This window comes from Callorhinus ursinus, unplaced genomic scaffold (genome assembly GCF_003265705.2).
Source record: "Callorhinus ursinus isolate GAN/ISIS: 27379988/994484 unplaced genomic scaffold, GSC_fseal_2.0 scaffold5, whole genome shotgun sequence".
NCBI lineage: Eukaryota > Metazoa > Chordata > Mammalia > Carnivora > Otariidae > Callorhinus > Callorhinus ursinus.
The window spans coordinates 33105790-33123295 of record NW_027397067.1 but is presented as its reverse complement, the minus strand read 5'-3'; the positions used below and the strand labels follow the sequence as shown (position 1 = coordinate 33123295).

Below are 17506 nucleotides of genomic sequence, written 5' to 3'. Positions count from 1 at the left end.
AAATTAGTTTTACCACAGTGTTTTTCAAACTTCAAGGACACGATTCATTACAATATTTCTCAAAAAGGATGCTGCTGACCTTTTACATGAGAATTTTTTTCCATCTACAACAAGATGATTAACAATATCCCTGGCCTCTAGCTACTAAATGCTAGTAACAAGGTCTCCTTTATTCTTTCAGTTATGGAGAAAACCCCAAATTCCTTCTTATGTTTTCAAATGCCCCCTAGTGGTAAGCCTTCCCCATATCCAACCACTGAATCAAGAACTCTTATGAAGTTTCTTTTCCAATAGAAGGTAATAAAACAGAAGGAAGGAAGGAAGGAAGGAAGGAAGGAAGGAAGGAAGGAAGGAAGGAAGGAAGGAAGGAAGGAAGGAAGGAAAGGCAGGTGGGCATTAAGTGCATTATAGTAGAAAGGGTTACCAAGTAATAAAGGACCTTGTCATAACTGACTGCTGACCTGTTGAATTTTAGAGATGAGAGTTCTGATTAAGCACAGAATCCCAGTGATTTTCAAATTTAATACTTTACCAGCACATCCACTGAAGAAAAGTTTTAAAAATCACACACCCAGTTTCACAGGCATTAAAGACCAGAGAACTTAAATAACTTATCAAATTAAGGGATGTCTGCTATAACTAAAATGAGGAGCTATTAAAGATTTTTGAGAAAGGATAGCTTAATTACATATATCCAGAAGAATGTTATTAATTCTCGAAAATATATTTCCTTAAACAATCAAACAAATGGCAAAATTTCCCTATGTTTCTTTGTTAGCTGACATCTGAACAATGAAAATCCTTTAAGGGAATTTAAACTAATGGCACCTCCATAGCTCTTCCATAGCTTTTTCTTGCAGGACTTAAACACCTTGTTTATCTTTAAATTTTTATGTGTAATACTGACATACACTTCATCCCTTATCCCTTAAAAATGACCCAAGTCTGCCTTATAATATGGCTGGTGCAATCACGGACCAAATACGAAGCTGGTTTCGAAGTGTTGCCTCAGCTCCCTTCAGCAGGTGCCATCACGCTCATATTCATGGCCATGAGACACTAGTGCTGTAGGCTAGATCTTAATACATTCTTCTAGCCCCACATAAATTGACCTCCTCAGAACTCAACTTTTCCCTTGGCTTATGAGTCTGAACATTCTTCTGATTTCAGTATCTCCCCCAGGCCCAGGTAGGAAGCTCCTTCTTCTGTCCTGACACCAGACAGACCACATGACTGGGTTAATGGGTAGGTATTTGGCATGAAAGGGTAATATGACAATGTAGTTCTGTCCTCTGCACACTTACAGTCTCTGATAAAACCTGAATAAAACTGAAATGAATAAAGGAATAATCATGCATATAAATTAATGCTTCTGAAAGCAGTGTGGCTTTGTGTAGAGTTTAAAACCAGAGGCTGATGGTGATGGGTATTAAAGAGGGCACGTTCTGCATGGAGCCCTGGGTGTTATATGCAAACAATGAATCATGGAACACTACATCAAAAACTAATGATGTAATGTATGGTGATTAACATAACATAATAATTAAAAAAACAGAGGCTGAAAGCTGAATACAGTCATACAAATATGTAAAGGTTGACCAGTGTCCAGTTTAAATGTAAATGAATTTAAATTCATTCATTATACTGGGTAACTTCATAAATCTCTGTTCTTATACATGTTTGAATTTGTAATCACTGGCTGAGTACTTAAGAGCATGGACTCTGATGTCAGACAGACCGATTCAAGACTGTGCTCTGCAAACAACTTTCTGGCTCTAAAATGGGATGCTACAGAAACTATGTCATGGAGTCATTGTGAGCATTCATGTAGACAATGCACGCAAAGTACCTAGCACACACTCTAACACATAGTGATTATTAAATATTAGTTCTTATCATTCTTTAGTAAATGGAACTCCTGCTGCTTAAAAAAAAATCGTGTTAGAGCAGAGTACGTGAATAAAACGCTTTGCCACCTGGGCATAATTTCATGAACATAATTTTATGTAGACTGCTTTAACAGAAAGTGACATTAGGGAAGTGAATTTTAACAGATGACAGAACTATAATAAGATTTCCTTGGATTGCTTTTTAAATGTGCTACATTGTACTCAACCAATTCTGCCCATTAGTTCCAAAGCAATATAGTTTCCAGCCATGTGTTCCATATATTGGTTTTTCAGGTATGTAAACTCCATGAGCTAAGTGTTTAAAAATTAAAAATAAGACACAGAATCCCCAGGAAGCGATGACTACTATGAAAGAAGAAATCAGGCTTACCTTGAGTTATATAAAAATGAAATGTTTCCTAGGTCCTCTTATCTTTCACATTATTTGTTGAAAGAAGAACTCAAAACTTACAACCTCATTTTATCCCAGAGAAACATGCAGGCTAATTTTTTTTGTTGTTTGGTATATAATACCTGAAAAATAATAGAGATTAATAATGCATTGGCAAGGTTAAATAAAAAAAGGGAAACTTTACCTTGTAAAATCAAAAAACGTTCTGTAAACTGAGAAGTGGATTAGAATGTTCAAAGTGCTTGGGGACCAAGCATTCTGTAAAGTCTGATTTATACTACAGGCCTCATAATGCCTGCCTACTTCAGAAGGACAAATAGTTCCACGCTGAAGTCCCAAATAGCAGCCCCAGAGCGTTAACAGCAAATGTCTTCCATCTTAAGAGCTGAGTCTGTGCCATTACGAACGCTTAAAATTCTGAGCATTTAACACTTCTTGTTGCATCTAAATCCAGATACAAAAACCTTCAAATCAAACTATTTACCTCAATGGAAATCTGACTTGAATAATTCATGAGGAGGAAGAAAGATGGCAATGAAGAAAGCCAAAGAGAGTTTTAATGAACTCTCGAGTTTCAAAAATAATGGCACAGAAGTTATTACAGTTTTTCCCCTCACCCTGTAAAACAGAGTACCGGCCGCTCTAATACGGAATACTCCTAGCAAACAGAAGGAGCAATAAAGGGTTCAGCTTTCTACTTGTCTGCAATTGATATACTAACAGCACCACACAGATTATTACCAGGAGAGGCTCTTTTTGAATGTGTGACAGTCAAGGAAGCATCGGAAGTATTCACATTCAAATGTTTTATTTTTATGTGGTTTCTTAAAATTCCAGTGGTATCTGGAGTCTCAGTTAAAAAGAACTGTAGCGGCTCTGGCTTAAGTGACACCAACACCCGCTTTTCTTAGCTCTGCCTCCTTGAAGACACTTATTTGGCTTGATGTGTAGAGTTAGCAGCTATCCTACTTAATGTTTCCCTGGAAGTAATAAAAAGGTTTCACATTCTGCTAATAAATAAGCATCTGTTCAGTGATTCATCTGGTGAATGAACCTAGGATTTTTATTAAATTAAAAAAAAGAGGCCATTTGAAGGGTTATTGCTATGTAGGTTTGTATTAGTCTCTTATTGCTGCTATAACAAATCATCACGAACTTGGTAACTTAATAGAAATTTAGGGGCGCCTGGGTGGCTCAATCAGTTAAGCATCTGCCTTCAGTTCGGGGCTCAGGTCATGATCTATGGATCCTGGGATGGAGCCCTACGTCAGGCTTCCTGCTTAATGGGGAGTCGGCTCCTCCTTCTCTCTCTCTGCCCCCACCCCGGCATTTGCTCTCTCTCTCAAATAAATAAATAAAATATATTTTTTAATGAAGATTTTATTTATTTGTTTGACAGACAGAGACACAGCAAGAGCAGGAACACAAGCAGGGGGAGTAGGGGAGGAGAAGCAGGCTACCGCCCGAGCAGGGACCCCAGTGTGGGGCTCAATCCCAGGACCCTGGGATCATGACCTGAGCCGAAGGCAGACTTAACTGACTGCTTAACTGACTGAGCCACCCAGGCGCCCCAATAAATAAAATCTTTAAAGAAACACACACAATTCTGGGGGTCAGAAGCCCAAATTAAATCTTATGGGGGCTAAAATTAAGGTATAGACAGTGCTGCATTCCCTCCAGAGGCTCTGAGGAAAATTCCTTTCCTTGCATTCTCCACCCTGGAGAGGATGTCCCCATTCCCTGGCTGGAGCCCCTTCCTCCATTTTCAAAGCATATCATGTCAACCTCTGCTTCTTTATCCCATCTTCTTCCACCTTTGATCTTCTTCCTGCCCTCTTTGAAGGACCCTGTGATTACACTGGGCCCAACTGGATAATCCAGGATTATCTTCCATCTCAAGATCCTTATCTTAATCGCATCAGCAAAGTCTCCTTGCCATGTAAAGTAACCTATTCACAGGTGCTGGGGATTAGGAGGTAGATATCTTTAGGGGGCCATTATTCTGTCTACAATGAGGTTGTAATAAGGTAAATGTTTAATGGAAATAAATTTATATATTAGATAATTGGCCCCATATGGCTTGATTATAAACAACACAGAAGACAATCTCAGTAATTGAAACAGGAACAATTTTTTTTCAAAGTAATATTTTCTAAAACCATGTTTCACGAAACTCTAAAAAGCCTACTGACAAACTTTAAAAATACATATAATAAGTTTATGTAAATTTCTGAGTTGCTACTGTTAATTAAGAATAATGGATACAGACCAAAACCTCAATGAGATATCACCTTATACCAGTCAGACTTGGCTAGTATCAAAAAGACAAGATGTGGAGAAAAAGGAACCCTTGTTCCTTTTTCTTTTTCACACACCCACTGTGAAAAACGGTTATGGAGAGTCTTCAGAAAATTAAAAGCAGAAATACCATTTGATTCAGTAATTCCACTACTAAGTACTAAAACAAATTAAAACACTAATTCTAAAAGATATATGCACCTTTGGTTTGTTTATTGCAGCATTATGTATAATAGCCAAGATAAGAAAGCAACCTAAATGTCCATCCACAGATAAAGGGATAAAGAAGATGTGGTGTATAGACACAGTGAATTAGTCATAAAAAAGAATGAGATCTTGTCATTTGCAACAAGATGGATGGACCTAGAGAGTATTTTTTTTTTTAAGATTTTATCTATTTGACAGAGAGAGACACAGCGAGAGAGGGAAGACAAGCAGAGAAGTGGGAGAGGGAGAAGCAGGCTGCCCACCCAGCAGGGAGTCTGATGCGGGGCTTGATCCCAGGACCTTGAGACCATGACCCGAGCAGAAGGCAGACGCCTAACGACTGAGCCACCCAGGCGCCCCAAGACCTAGAGAGTATTATGCTAAGTTAAATAAGGCAGACGGAGAAAGACAAAAACCATATGATTTCACTTATATGTGGAATCTAAAAAACAAGACAAAATAAAACAGACAGACCTATAAATAAATACAGAGAATAAACAGGTGGTTGCCAGAGGCGAGGTGGGTAGGGGAATGGGCAAAATGGGTGAAGAAGAGTGGGAGATACAGGTTTCCAGTAATGGAATGAATGAGTGACTAAGATGAAAGGTACAGCCTAGGGAATAGTCAGTGGTACTGTTACAGTGCTGTATGGTGACTTGTGCTGAGCATAGCATAACGTATAGAGTTGTTGAATCACTACTTGTATACCTGAAACTAACGTAACACTGCAGTTCAATTATATTTCAATTAAAAAAGAGAGAGAAAGAGAACTGGGTATTTCAAATATAGGTAAGATCAAAATATCTATATCAAAGCAATTTTCATTCTTTGTGTGTGTGTGTGTGTACGCATCTGTCGGTCTGTCTGTTATTTCCCCTTCTGCTCTGCAAGTGCTTGGATACCCAGTATCTGGAACACAGATAAGTTCTTTTCAATGTTTATTGAATGGATTAATAAATGAATGAGTGAATGAATGAAACTATTGCAGATGGCTATATGTTAAAAGGCAAATATCAACTTTATCTTTCCAGAATTTTAAAACAAAATAACATTGCACGTTGAAATATTAAATGCAGAACTGAGATTCAATCAATTTCTAAGAACTAAGTGTGCCTGGCTGGCTTAGTTGGTACAGCATGTGACTTGATCTCGGAATTGTGAGTTCCAGCCCCATGGTGGGTGTAGAGATTACTTAAAAATAAAATCTTTAAAAAAATTTTTTTCTAAAATCTTTATAAACGCTTTTTTACACAAGTCTCATTTCAAATATATGATAATATTTTTTTAAAAAAGTCATCACACAAAACTGAATAATAAATTTCAGGTATAGTTTAATTCATGCAGAAAGAAGAATTAATGAATGAATAAATAATAAATAAATAAATATAAATACCATAGATATTTTATAATTATTGAACAGTTTTAAGTAGTTAGATTTTAACTAGCAGAATGATATTCATGAATGTTCTTCTTGAAAATGAGAGTTTACAAATGATCTAACAGTGGTTTTAATATTATTTAACCCTACTTACTTTCACAGTTTCATCAAAATAAGCATGAAATTGAAATTGAAAGAAAAGCACAGGAACACAGTTTTGGTACCTCATGGTTCCTTTATATATTTCATTTAACATGAGTCAGGTGATTTAGCAATAACATAATCAAGGTACTCAAAGCAAAAATCTCCACCACTGCTCAATATTAATGCAAGTCTAAAAGAGACCCCTGAAGTTGAATTGTAATGTATTACCCCCTCTGCAAAGAAAGAGATATTTCTTATCTTTTGAATAAAATGTGTCACCAAACAAAAGCATTTAACAGCTTTCTCAGATAGATTTTTTCTTATAGTTATAAGTATGCAATGTTTAGCAATATGCTATAATGCAATCTTTACCTGATATAAATATGATGCTTATTTACTGAAGATAAACCTATAAATGTTTTGACTTTGAATTTTAATGACTTAATTAATAACAAAATATACTTTCTTTGATGATTCCCCATATGTGCAAAGGATTTCCCCAAGAAATAAAAGTAACTCTAAACACATTTTTCCCTAAGTGAACAATTCTTACAAGTTCACAAAGAAATAGAAACTACTATTTTTTAAAAATCATAGCATTTTCTAATTATTCTCCTTAAGAAACATAATGAAACTAAGTTCATTTTTATTTTGGTTCATAGATTTAGCACAAAATATATTTTTAACGGAAAGATCAACTTTGTTAATTCTGCTTGTTAAAATAATACATGTTTCTGGCAAAGCATTCAGAAACACTGACGATATAAAGAAGAAAATAAAAATCATAACCCATAGGCAACCACTGTCCACATTTAATGCGTATTTTTTAGACTCTTATCATAAGCCCACTTTTCTCTATTGAGATACAAGTATTTAATGGTTTTTAAAATGTGTAAGCTTAAGCTTTGTGCATTCTTTGTTTCTGTATTTTTTGTCACATTTTATTTCGACCACAACCACTGCTGCATTTCCAATACAAAGGTAGAATAAAAACATAAATATAATTTCCTATGTATTTTATTAATTAATTTTTGGAGTGGAGTTATCTTCAATAACTTGGAATTTGAAGCTGAAAATACTTGAAGATTCCTATGACCAACTATTTATACTTGTTTTCTTTTTGTAAGAAGAAATGACAATGTAATTAGCTCTAAAAAATCTTCAATATAATCTGTAAATGAAACAATTCATCATCAGCACTTGCTCTTTCCTTTACATTACAATAGAAATTTAAATAAATGGCATTTTATTATTTTTCGGTTGAAAAACATTTAACACATTAAAAATATTAACATGATCACCCATATTCCTTATAAACATCAAAGAAGTTAAAAATGTATGTTGTCTCCTGAGGTAAAATCTAATGATAGAGAACATTCATATGAGGATAAACTATTTTATTTAAATTCATTCTCTTCCCTTTTTGAAAATGATTATGAAATAAAAATTCCTAGAATGAGAAATATCAATGATGAAATACTTAAAAATTAAGTATTACTGCAAAAACGTTACTTCATACATCTTTTCTCAGGGATGTAAGTTTAAGTGTATTAATCTTTTTTCTTTTAATTTTTTTATTAAGTACAATTGACATATAACATCATATTTAAAAATACTGACCTTAATTTATAGGTCACTTGCTAAAATGCTCTTGCTTCTAAAATAAATATTCAATTCTTAATATGATCTTGTCTTAACTTGGAAGTTGATTAAAACAGTTTTAGATGTAAATGCATTTTTTTAGTTGTAAATATATTCCTTGTATTTAATTATTGCTTTGTTGCATATAGATTCGTCATTTAGCAATTAAAATATTTCTCTTGTGCTTTGATATTAATTTTTGCAAAATGTGTACTAACTGTTCACTAACTCAGTGAGTTGTGAGAAACGTGTTCGAGCTTCTCATACGCATCCAGATTAGGTCCTAGATCAGGATTGCTTATAAATTAACTTGAGGTAAGAAAAATATCTATGGATCATCTTCACTGGAAAACTTTTCCTCCGGATGACTGACTTGTTATACGGTTATTCAGTTTTGTGTGATGACTTATAACCTAACGAGCGTGTCAAGAAGAGATGCTTGGGAGGCTTGCAATCATGTTATGTAGGGAACATTTCTGGAAACAGAGAAGGCTGGAATGTGCAGGGGGGGGCAGGATATGAAGGCAACACATGCATTGTCTTCAGATGTAAATTAAAAGCAAGTCTAGCATTTGGAAGTGAATACAACCTGATTAGTAAACCCCAAGTTTTCCAACTAAGTTCAACAAGGAAGAAGTTTCAGAGATGTACATTTTAGGTCAGGAATGAGATCTGTACAAGGATAATAACAAAATATAAATGACTTCTATTGAATGCCCACTATTTGCCAGATACCACGCTCTCGGAACTTCACATTCATTATTTTGTTTAATTTTAACAACTTGATCATGTATGCACTATGATGATGATGATGATACCTGCCTCCTGGTATTGATGTCCTTGTTTATTCCTTTCTCATGAGTAACTTCGTTCTAACCAAGAGTATGTGACGGTGTTGAAGGGATGCCATTTCTGTGTTTAAATTATCAAAGGTTGTGACTTCATTTTCTGAGCTGACTCTATTGCCTTCTCAGTCTGCACTCATCGATGAAAGGGTCATATTGGAATGGGTCACTTGCCAAAGAACCGAAAGCAGCTTCCACCAACAGCCAGCAGGGAACTGAGGCACAGGTGAACAGCACTCAATACATTGTATCCTGCCAACAACAACCTTAGTGAGTTTGGAGGCCGACCTCTGACCAGCTGAGCTTTCAGATGAGAAATCCCAGGCCTGGCTGACATTGTGATTGCAGCCTTGTAAGACATCCTGAAACAAAAGATGCAGGTAAGCCGTGTCTGGATTTCTGACCCACAGAAACTGTGGTTTGACAAATGTGTGTTGCTTTAAGTCACTAAATTTGGGGGCAATTTGTTACACAGTAATAGCTAAGAACTAATACACTTCCTCGAGGCAAGGGTTATGCCTTTTACTTGACTTCATATATCCAGCAACAAGCAACTAAGTGAACAGTGAATGAAGAATGAAGAGTGAAGGAAGGAAGGAAGGATTACACTAAACGGTCTTTAAGATAATTTGAATTTAAGATTTTATTGTTCCATGTAGAACATAATTAAAGTAGACTATTTACCACGGTTCTATTCACTTTACAGAAAAAGAATAATAAAGGTGAAACAGTCTAAATTCAGTAATAAAGATTTTTTTTCTCTTTCACTCCCCTGGGTTTATTAAAATATAATGTAGATAACAAAAGATTTGCCCACTATAATTATACTATTTGGTAAATTTGGGAAGTGGAAAATATTCATGGAAAATCACCATCACAATCAAGATACAGAGCATTTTCAACTCCTGAAAAAGTTTCCTTGTGCCCCTTTGCAGTCAAGCCTCTTCCCCTCATGCAATTACTGATCAGCTTTCTCTCACTGTAGTTTCACATTTTCAAGAATCTCATATACGGAAATGTATTTTTAAGTGTCTGATGTGTGCTACACATCACTAAGTGCAAAGATATCAGAATATATAAAATAGCTGTAGCTATTTTTAATATTTTTGTTTTTCACTCATAATTTTATATATAAATCTCTTCAATAAATTCTCTCTACAAGTATTATCTATATGAAAAGGACGAAAAATTTCCAATGGTATTTTTACTAATTGAGCATTAATAACTTAACCTGAGAGGACAGTTTCTAAAATTCCCCAAACATCCCTGAGATTTATCCAGATGTTCTTTCCCTCTGAACATTGAGAGAAAAAAGATAACTATTATACTATATTAAGCTATTCTTTATTGGCCATTTATCAGCATTTTTTTTATTTAAAAGCTGAAAGAAAGTTGAGGCTATAGTGAAGCAGGAAAGGATTCTATTCAAAGTCAGAATTCTCTAGATTTTGCTACAACTTGGCTCTTTTAAATTGACTCTTGTTGATTAAATTTTCAACCCTGACACAATCAGCCTTCTTTTGAGAGCTTGGTATTTCTCCTGGCTGCATGTAAGAGACATGCAGTCATCCAATAAAAATGCTAAAGACATTTCCTTGAATATAAAGGTTGATGATGGATGGCTGAATAACAGGGAGACCCACACACTCAAAGCACTCGACAAAACTCAACACTCGCCACCATTCACTAGGAGTAGTTGTATCAGCTGAGTTTGAATTCCTCCAGTCTTTCATTTAACACATATTTATGGAATTCTCACAAGGAGCTAGGCACTGCTTTAGCTCTATCAAATATTTCTTAAACTGGCCGAAAATGACTAATAGTTACTAGCTCAAATACAGGAGTCAATTAAGTTGGATAATCCTTGATATGTCTACAGCATCAAAACTCCATTTTCCATTGTATGTTACCCAAATAAATCCCAAAGAGTGCCACTGCTATCTATCTCAACTTAGAGATGCCCTTTGGTAACCATTTACAAAGGAACAATCACATTCTGAAGTAAACAGTACAGTGAACAGAACAGTCAGTTTGGGATTACACTAACCTAGATACAAATTAAGTTTGGACTTTCACTAAATAAGTTTAGTGGCCATAGGAAAGATAACCTGACTTCTAGAGTCACAGTTGCTTCAGATGTAAATGAATGCTTTATATATACAGAGATGCGGAGCAGGGCTTTTCCTGTTTTTTCAAATATTTCAGCTAAAACCTAAAAGTGAGAACAACAGGAGAAAAGATTGTGCAGAGCAGCTATTCGTACCTCTCCTAGGATTTCCTAACAAGCAGCCTAACTGGCCACTAACATGGCACCTCATCTGGCCTATCAAGAGCAGAACTATGGCGTGCATTAAGAGAAAGTCTTGGAGGCAGTGAGATTACCTAAGGGAGGGGTTTGGGCTTATCTCCTCTCAGGCACGCCTGTTTCACTCACATATCCAAGGGGACAGAGCTAACAGATCTCAGAGTAGTGAGTGGGGCACTTTTGAGACAAGAAACTAGTGAGTCAGTTCTGACCCTAGGCTTGCCGGCTGCAGAAACGTGCAGGCCAATGGCGGCATGACCACTGTGAAGAGTCTACAACAAGCTGACATGCGTGCCTGGAGTATGGAGGCGCATGTGAACACTGATGGCTGCCCCCTTCTCTGCGGGAGAATTCGGAAAGCAGGATGCTGACTGCCACAGTCCACACCAGCAAGAGCAAGAAGAGAGGACGGCAGACAGGCAGACAGATCTACATTCCAATACCTGACGCGACAAGAAGGCCTGCATTTCCTACGGATTCAGGGCGTACCACAGAAAGTAATCTGCTTTCTTTATGGGATCCTACTGAGAAGAATCACCTGCCAAAGTAAGAGAACCTGGCAGAAGGAGGTTGTGGGATTGGCTGCTGTGGGCTGGAGCTGGGTGAGAGTTAAACTGCTTCTGTCCCTTGTCAGAAAGCTGAGGTCCCAAATAGCAGTGGGTACAGTGGGATAGGGGGGAGAGGTCAGTGGGTACGGTGGGGTGGTGGGGAGAGGCAGGGCTCTAAAGAGCCTACCAGCACACCCCACAATGCAGCCAGCTCCGGCCAATGACAGAGGCACTGATGACTGACAGCAACTAGAAAAATCCCAGTCAAGTCAAAAACAATTCTGAAATGCTGGGCAAGAGCCAGTGTCAGGCCTCAGCTGAGGGAAAGGGACACATTTTGAATTCCATTCGCGTTAAGAACAGCCTAGAACTTTTAATAACTGAAAATAAATTTTAATTATTGAAATTAACTTGTGCTTATAACTGATTGTCTGAAACTATGGCCTCTGCCTAACACGGATCAAACTGCAGGGTCATAAGATTTGATAACATTGTTGAAGAGAAAAAAAGTAAAAGGGCTTTCTGCTTATACCGGCTTTGAGTTCAGACCACTGAATAAAATCATTACATAAGGATTACAGAGAATACATGTTAAATGCCTACCAGAGTACCTGGCACACAGAAAATGAGTTTAATAAATATGAGTTATTGTTAGTTTTAGTACCATGTCTCTGGCACCGTTAGTTACTTTACTTACATACATTACCTCTAATCCTCCCAATAAATCTACAAGGTAGCTATTATTATATTTATTTTATAGATGAAGAAAGAGAGGAAACAAAAATGAAAGAGGCACTTTGTACCCTCAGAAGCTTAATCTAAGGCAACCAGAGTCGTACATTCATGGTACTGACAACTCCAATAGAGAGTGCACAAGATGTTGTCTGAGGCCAGCTCACACCGCACGGAAACTTTCCCAACGGATCTGGGCCCCCAAATAGAGGACTCAGTTACCCAGGTAAAAAAGAAGGACAAGATATGATGGCTTTCCAAGAGGTTCAGAATGGCTGAAGTATAGGAAGGACAGAAGGGAAATGAGCTGCATGATGGCATGATATAACAAAAGGCCTTGTGACCCTCCTTTGTCATTTGCTCTAAAGGCGAAGTGGAGCTGAGGGATGAAGTTAAGTAAGAGAGTGGTCACCAGTGGGTAGGGATCTTTACCTGGAGCCCAGAAGTATGGTATTGCCATAGCACAGTCCCCAGTTGCTGAATTAGTCAAACCCGTGAGCTCTCTGACTGCCAGTATCCTCATCTGTAAGGCTCGTTATGGCCCACATTTTGTAAATGGAGTAAAGATAACACCTACCTGGTGGAGCCACACTGAAATGCGAAGTTAGAAAGTGCTACACTGGGGCACCTGGGTGGCTCACTCGGTTAAGCAACTGACTCTTGGTTTCAGCTCAGATCATGATCTCAGGGTCATGAGATCAAGCCCTGCGTCTGGCTCTGTGCTTAGCATGGAGCCCACTTGGGACTCCCTCTCCCTCTGCCCCTCCACCCTGCTCTCTCTATCTCTCAGATAAATAAATCTTTGAAAAAGTGCTACATATGTGTTACATTATGAGCTCAAACGGTGAAAGTGTTAGTCAATTCTCCCTGACTTTATTAAAATAAACAATTCTATTACCACTGATTAAATTTCTCTGTGCTCTGTTGCATGCAAGGCATCAAATAAATTAAAAAATATATATTCCTTGTACTAGTCTAAGAATCTTCAGCTGGATTCTTAAATTTCTATTTCTACTATAAATTCTAACAAAGGCAAAAGTAGAAAAATATGGCAGGAAAATCAGGAGGGTTAAGGGCAAAAGCTAACTATGGAGGCTTCACTTAAAGTTCCCAGAGTAGCAATAGTAATTACAGGTTTGGTGCTTCTGGCAATTATAGCAAATTCTCCAGTGCAGTGTTTCTCTTTCCTCCATAAATCTGCAGTGACTTGGTGACCTAATCCAAGTATCAGAAAAGACCCAGTTCTGACAGGATGCCCTCTTCCCTAAGTGGATGTTTGCACTTCTTGTATAAGTGCCAAGAAAAAGAGGGAAAGAGAGAGCTATCTGGGTGAAATATGACAGGGGAATTTGGTGAAGCAGAAGAAAGATATGGCCAGAAGAAGGTGGCATCTTGAGCTGGACATGAATGCCCTCCTGGATATAAAGCATGATGGAACTGGCTAGCAAACTTAGATGAGGGAGGTGAGTGGTCAAGCTCAGGGCCAGGCACAGGCCAGCTTACCAGGTATAGTGTGGCATGTCTGAGATTCATCGAACACCAAAGACTGGCCCTGGCAGGTGCAGCTAGCAGACCTGCAATATAGAAGCCAAGGGGCTTCATTAACTAAGGAACAATTTGGTCAAGTCCTGATATGAAGAGAGTCAATCTTGAAAAGAGGGCATGTGGAAGATTCCAGAAAAGGGGCATCAAAGAATGAAGACAGAGGCTATGCAATGGTCCAGAACCATGTGTCTATTCCTCCCATGGCCTAGGAAGCTAGGGAGAAGCCCTTCAGAATTGCAAACATCAGGACTGTACTAATTTGATGAAAGGATAGAGAGACACATAGAGAGACTGAAGAAAAGTCAGAACTCTCTTCGACACAATGGTTTTTGGTTTGGCACCAAGCCTCAATTCCAACTGCACTAAATCCTGAGGCTGATTGTGCTATGTTTCTACAACTTCAATGTCTGGTTTGATCACTAGGATGGACTGGTGACAATGGGTAAAGCCCATGGTTTGTGCTTATCAGAGAATTCAAACTCACAGAGTGGGAAAAGATGAAGTTAGGGGAAAAGATGATGGGATTAACAGTTAAGTTTTTATAGGATACTTTACCTGATGAAGTCATTTTATTGCACCCATGTAATACGGGGAAAAGGAAGCTATAAAATGAAAGAGATAGGAAAAACTTCTCAGAAGTATAATGGTCCTTGAAATGTGTATTAGTCTTCATCCAGAGTTCAAAGAATATCTATTATAAAAACAATATTATGCTTTCATGAAAATGCATTGTCGTTGATTAAAATAGAGTCTTATGATAAAAATCTTGTGGGACATGCTCTACAGGAATTAGAAGAGTGACATGATAAATGAAAATTGAAAATTGTTTCAGGTTCATATAGAGGGCACTGTATAATCACAATGATGATAGCTTGCATTTGTAAAGGATTTGAGTTTTCAAAGAGCTTTCATACCCATCATGTCTTCTGATCCTTACAACAACCCTGCAAGCTAGGTAGGGCAAGAATTATCATCCCCATTTAAAGGAAAGGAAACTTTATGTCTTTCTCAAATAGGTAATTTTGTATTAAAATGATTGTGTAACATTTCACTCTTCTTGATATCTGCACTAGCCTACTGAAGTACTCAGGCACTTATAAAATAAATCACAAAAAACAAGAGTTTGTGAAAACTAAATTTTGTACGATGAAAATGTTCTAGAAGAAACAGACACAATTAAAAATAAAAAAACTGTGTGAACATGGATGTATATTTGATATGAAATGTGGGGCAGGGAAATTATTTTGCATGATATAGTTTAAGTAGCTTCCTTATTCTCTGGGACATTTCCATTTAACTCTCTGGTTACCATCTCAAATTTCGTGTGTCAAAAACTAAACCTCCTCTTTCAGTTTTCCTATCTCTAACTGCAGAACCTCAGTTCATTTCTTTTTTTTTTTTTAAGATTTTATTTATTTGTTAGAGAGAGAGAGACAGCACAAGCAGGGGGAGCAGCAGGTGGAGGGAGAAGCAGGCTCCCCCCTGAGCAGGAAGCCTGATGCAAGACTCGATCCCAGGACCCTGGGATCACGACCTGAGCCAAAGGCAGACACTTAACCCACTGAGCCACCCAGGCATCCCTCAGTTCATTTCTTTATCAAAATTTGACAGCTTGGTTTTAGTTTGCCTCTTTCTGTTTATCTACCTAAAAATCAATCACCCCATCTCTTTCTTGCCTCCATTCCTGCTACCTCCACCTAAATCCAGGTCTTCATTCAATTTCACAATGTATTTCAGTGTATCCAATTCACAAGCTATTGTGACAATCCATTAGGTGATTCTTTTCCTCACAAATACTCATTAGATTCTTCTTTTTAAAAAAATATTTTATTTATTTATTTGAGAGACAGCACGAGAGAAAGTGGGGTGGGGGGTAGCTGAGAGAGAGAGAAGCAGACTCCCCACTGAGCAGGGAGCCCAATGAGGGGCTTGATTCCAGGACTCTGGGATCATGACCTGAGCCAAAGGCAGATGCTTAACAACTGAGCCACCCAAGCGCCCTTGTTCATTAGATTCTTATTTTTTTCTCCCTAAAGTAAAATATACTTTACATTCCTTTCAGAATCCTTTATGATCAAGAAGCAAATGCCACTCAATTTCCAAACATCCTCTTTTTGTTTTTAACGAACGCTGGGTCCTCTTAGCCCCTACAATGCTTAATGATCTTTCCTCAAGCCCTTAATATCTTGCTCCATTCATGTGGAAAGCAAAGTTTCCCTGTTTATTGCAAATATTTCTTCTCTAAGCTTCATCCAACTATCACTTCTATAATTCTGGTTCTCTGCAGAAATCCCTCTTTTATGAATATCTACATGATTTATACTTTGTGATAGTCAAGTAGGAGCTTAATGATATAATATCTTCTACTGGACCATATTCCTTAATCTGTATCTTCAGTTATACTGAAGGCCTCTGACAGGAGGCAACACATATTAATATTCTTCTGACCCCCTCAGGTACCAAGTTGTGATGAGAATATAGGGGTGGGCCATTTAAATTAATAACTATATCCAAAAAAAGTAAAAAAAAAAGAAATTGAAAATAAATGCATTCATTCCTGCTAACCATACATTATGTTAAGTGCTGAAAGTATAATGGCAAATAAGATAAACCTATTGCTGACCCTCACTGAGCTTGTGGTCTACTCCCATGGAGAAAATGAATAAACACCCTCAATGGGGACTTCTGACCTACTACCATCATTTAAAGTTACAAAGAACAATAAAAGGAGATTCAATCAGTCTTTATTATGAAAGAAACTCACAAATGAAATAACACCTTTTGCTTCATGAAGCATAAAAGGTTGATGAATATTGCTGTTTCTCGTATGGCAGCACAAGGACCATAAATGGTTCAACATCACATGAAATATGAATGTCAGTGAAATGCTTGGCATTTCAAGTTGGCAGCTGGAGGCAAAATCATTTATAATTCAATGATATATATTTTTATATTCATCAAACACTGTATGCTTAACATCATTTAATTTTTAAATAAAAATGAATAATTACAATTATCCTAATAAGCATATAAAATAGCTTGAAGAACTTTAAAATTTTGGTTATTCACTAACGGAACAAATAAATTATGTTAATTTCAGTTAGTTCTTTAAATTTATACAGTAATATTGAATTTAACTTGCAAATGTCTGATAATCCAAGCCATCATAGAACAATCTGCTTAGCTGATACATTTTCTTTATGCATCAGTATGTATAAGGTACAGAATTTTGCAAGATGAAGACTTATTTGAGGATGTTAAACATGGGAAAAAAATCAAAGACAAACTTAAGAATAACTATTTGAAAAGAGCTATGTCAGTCATATTTCAATTATAAAAAAACTTCATTGCAGCATTCTTTTGTCCTAGTGTTGGTTTAAGTTGATAAAAAATAATATATCTAGGATCATCTGGGTGGCTCAGTCAGTTAAGTGGCTGACTCTTGATTTCAGCTCAGGTCATGATCTCAGGATCCTGGGATCAAGCCCCACATTGGGCTCCCTGCTCATCAGGGACTCTGTTTCAGAATTCTCTCTCTCTCTGTCCAACCCACCCCCCAATA

At 37.2% G+C, this 17506-nt stretch overlaps 1 protein-coding gene across 9 annotated transcripts in view; it reads right to left on the bottom strand.

Annotated features, from left to right (window-relative positions):
* The window catches only part of RALYL (RALY RNA binding protein like), a 682789-nt gene that overhangs the window by 473216 nt on the left and 192067 nt on the right, over window positions 1-17506 (bottom strand). For 2 of the 9 annotated variants that reach the window (XM_073892719.1, XM_073892718.1), the window contains one exon: window positions 2281-2423. The exons of the other annotated variants lie outside the window; for them this stretch is intronic. The gene's annotated coding sequence lies outside the window, so the exon portion shown is untranslated. The remainder of the gene's footprint in view (window positions 1-2280; window positions 2424-17506) is intronic. 9 annotated transcript variants of the gene reach the window in all.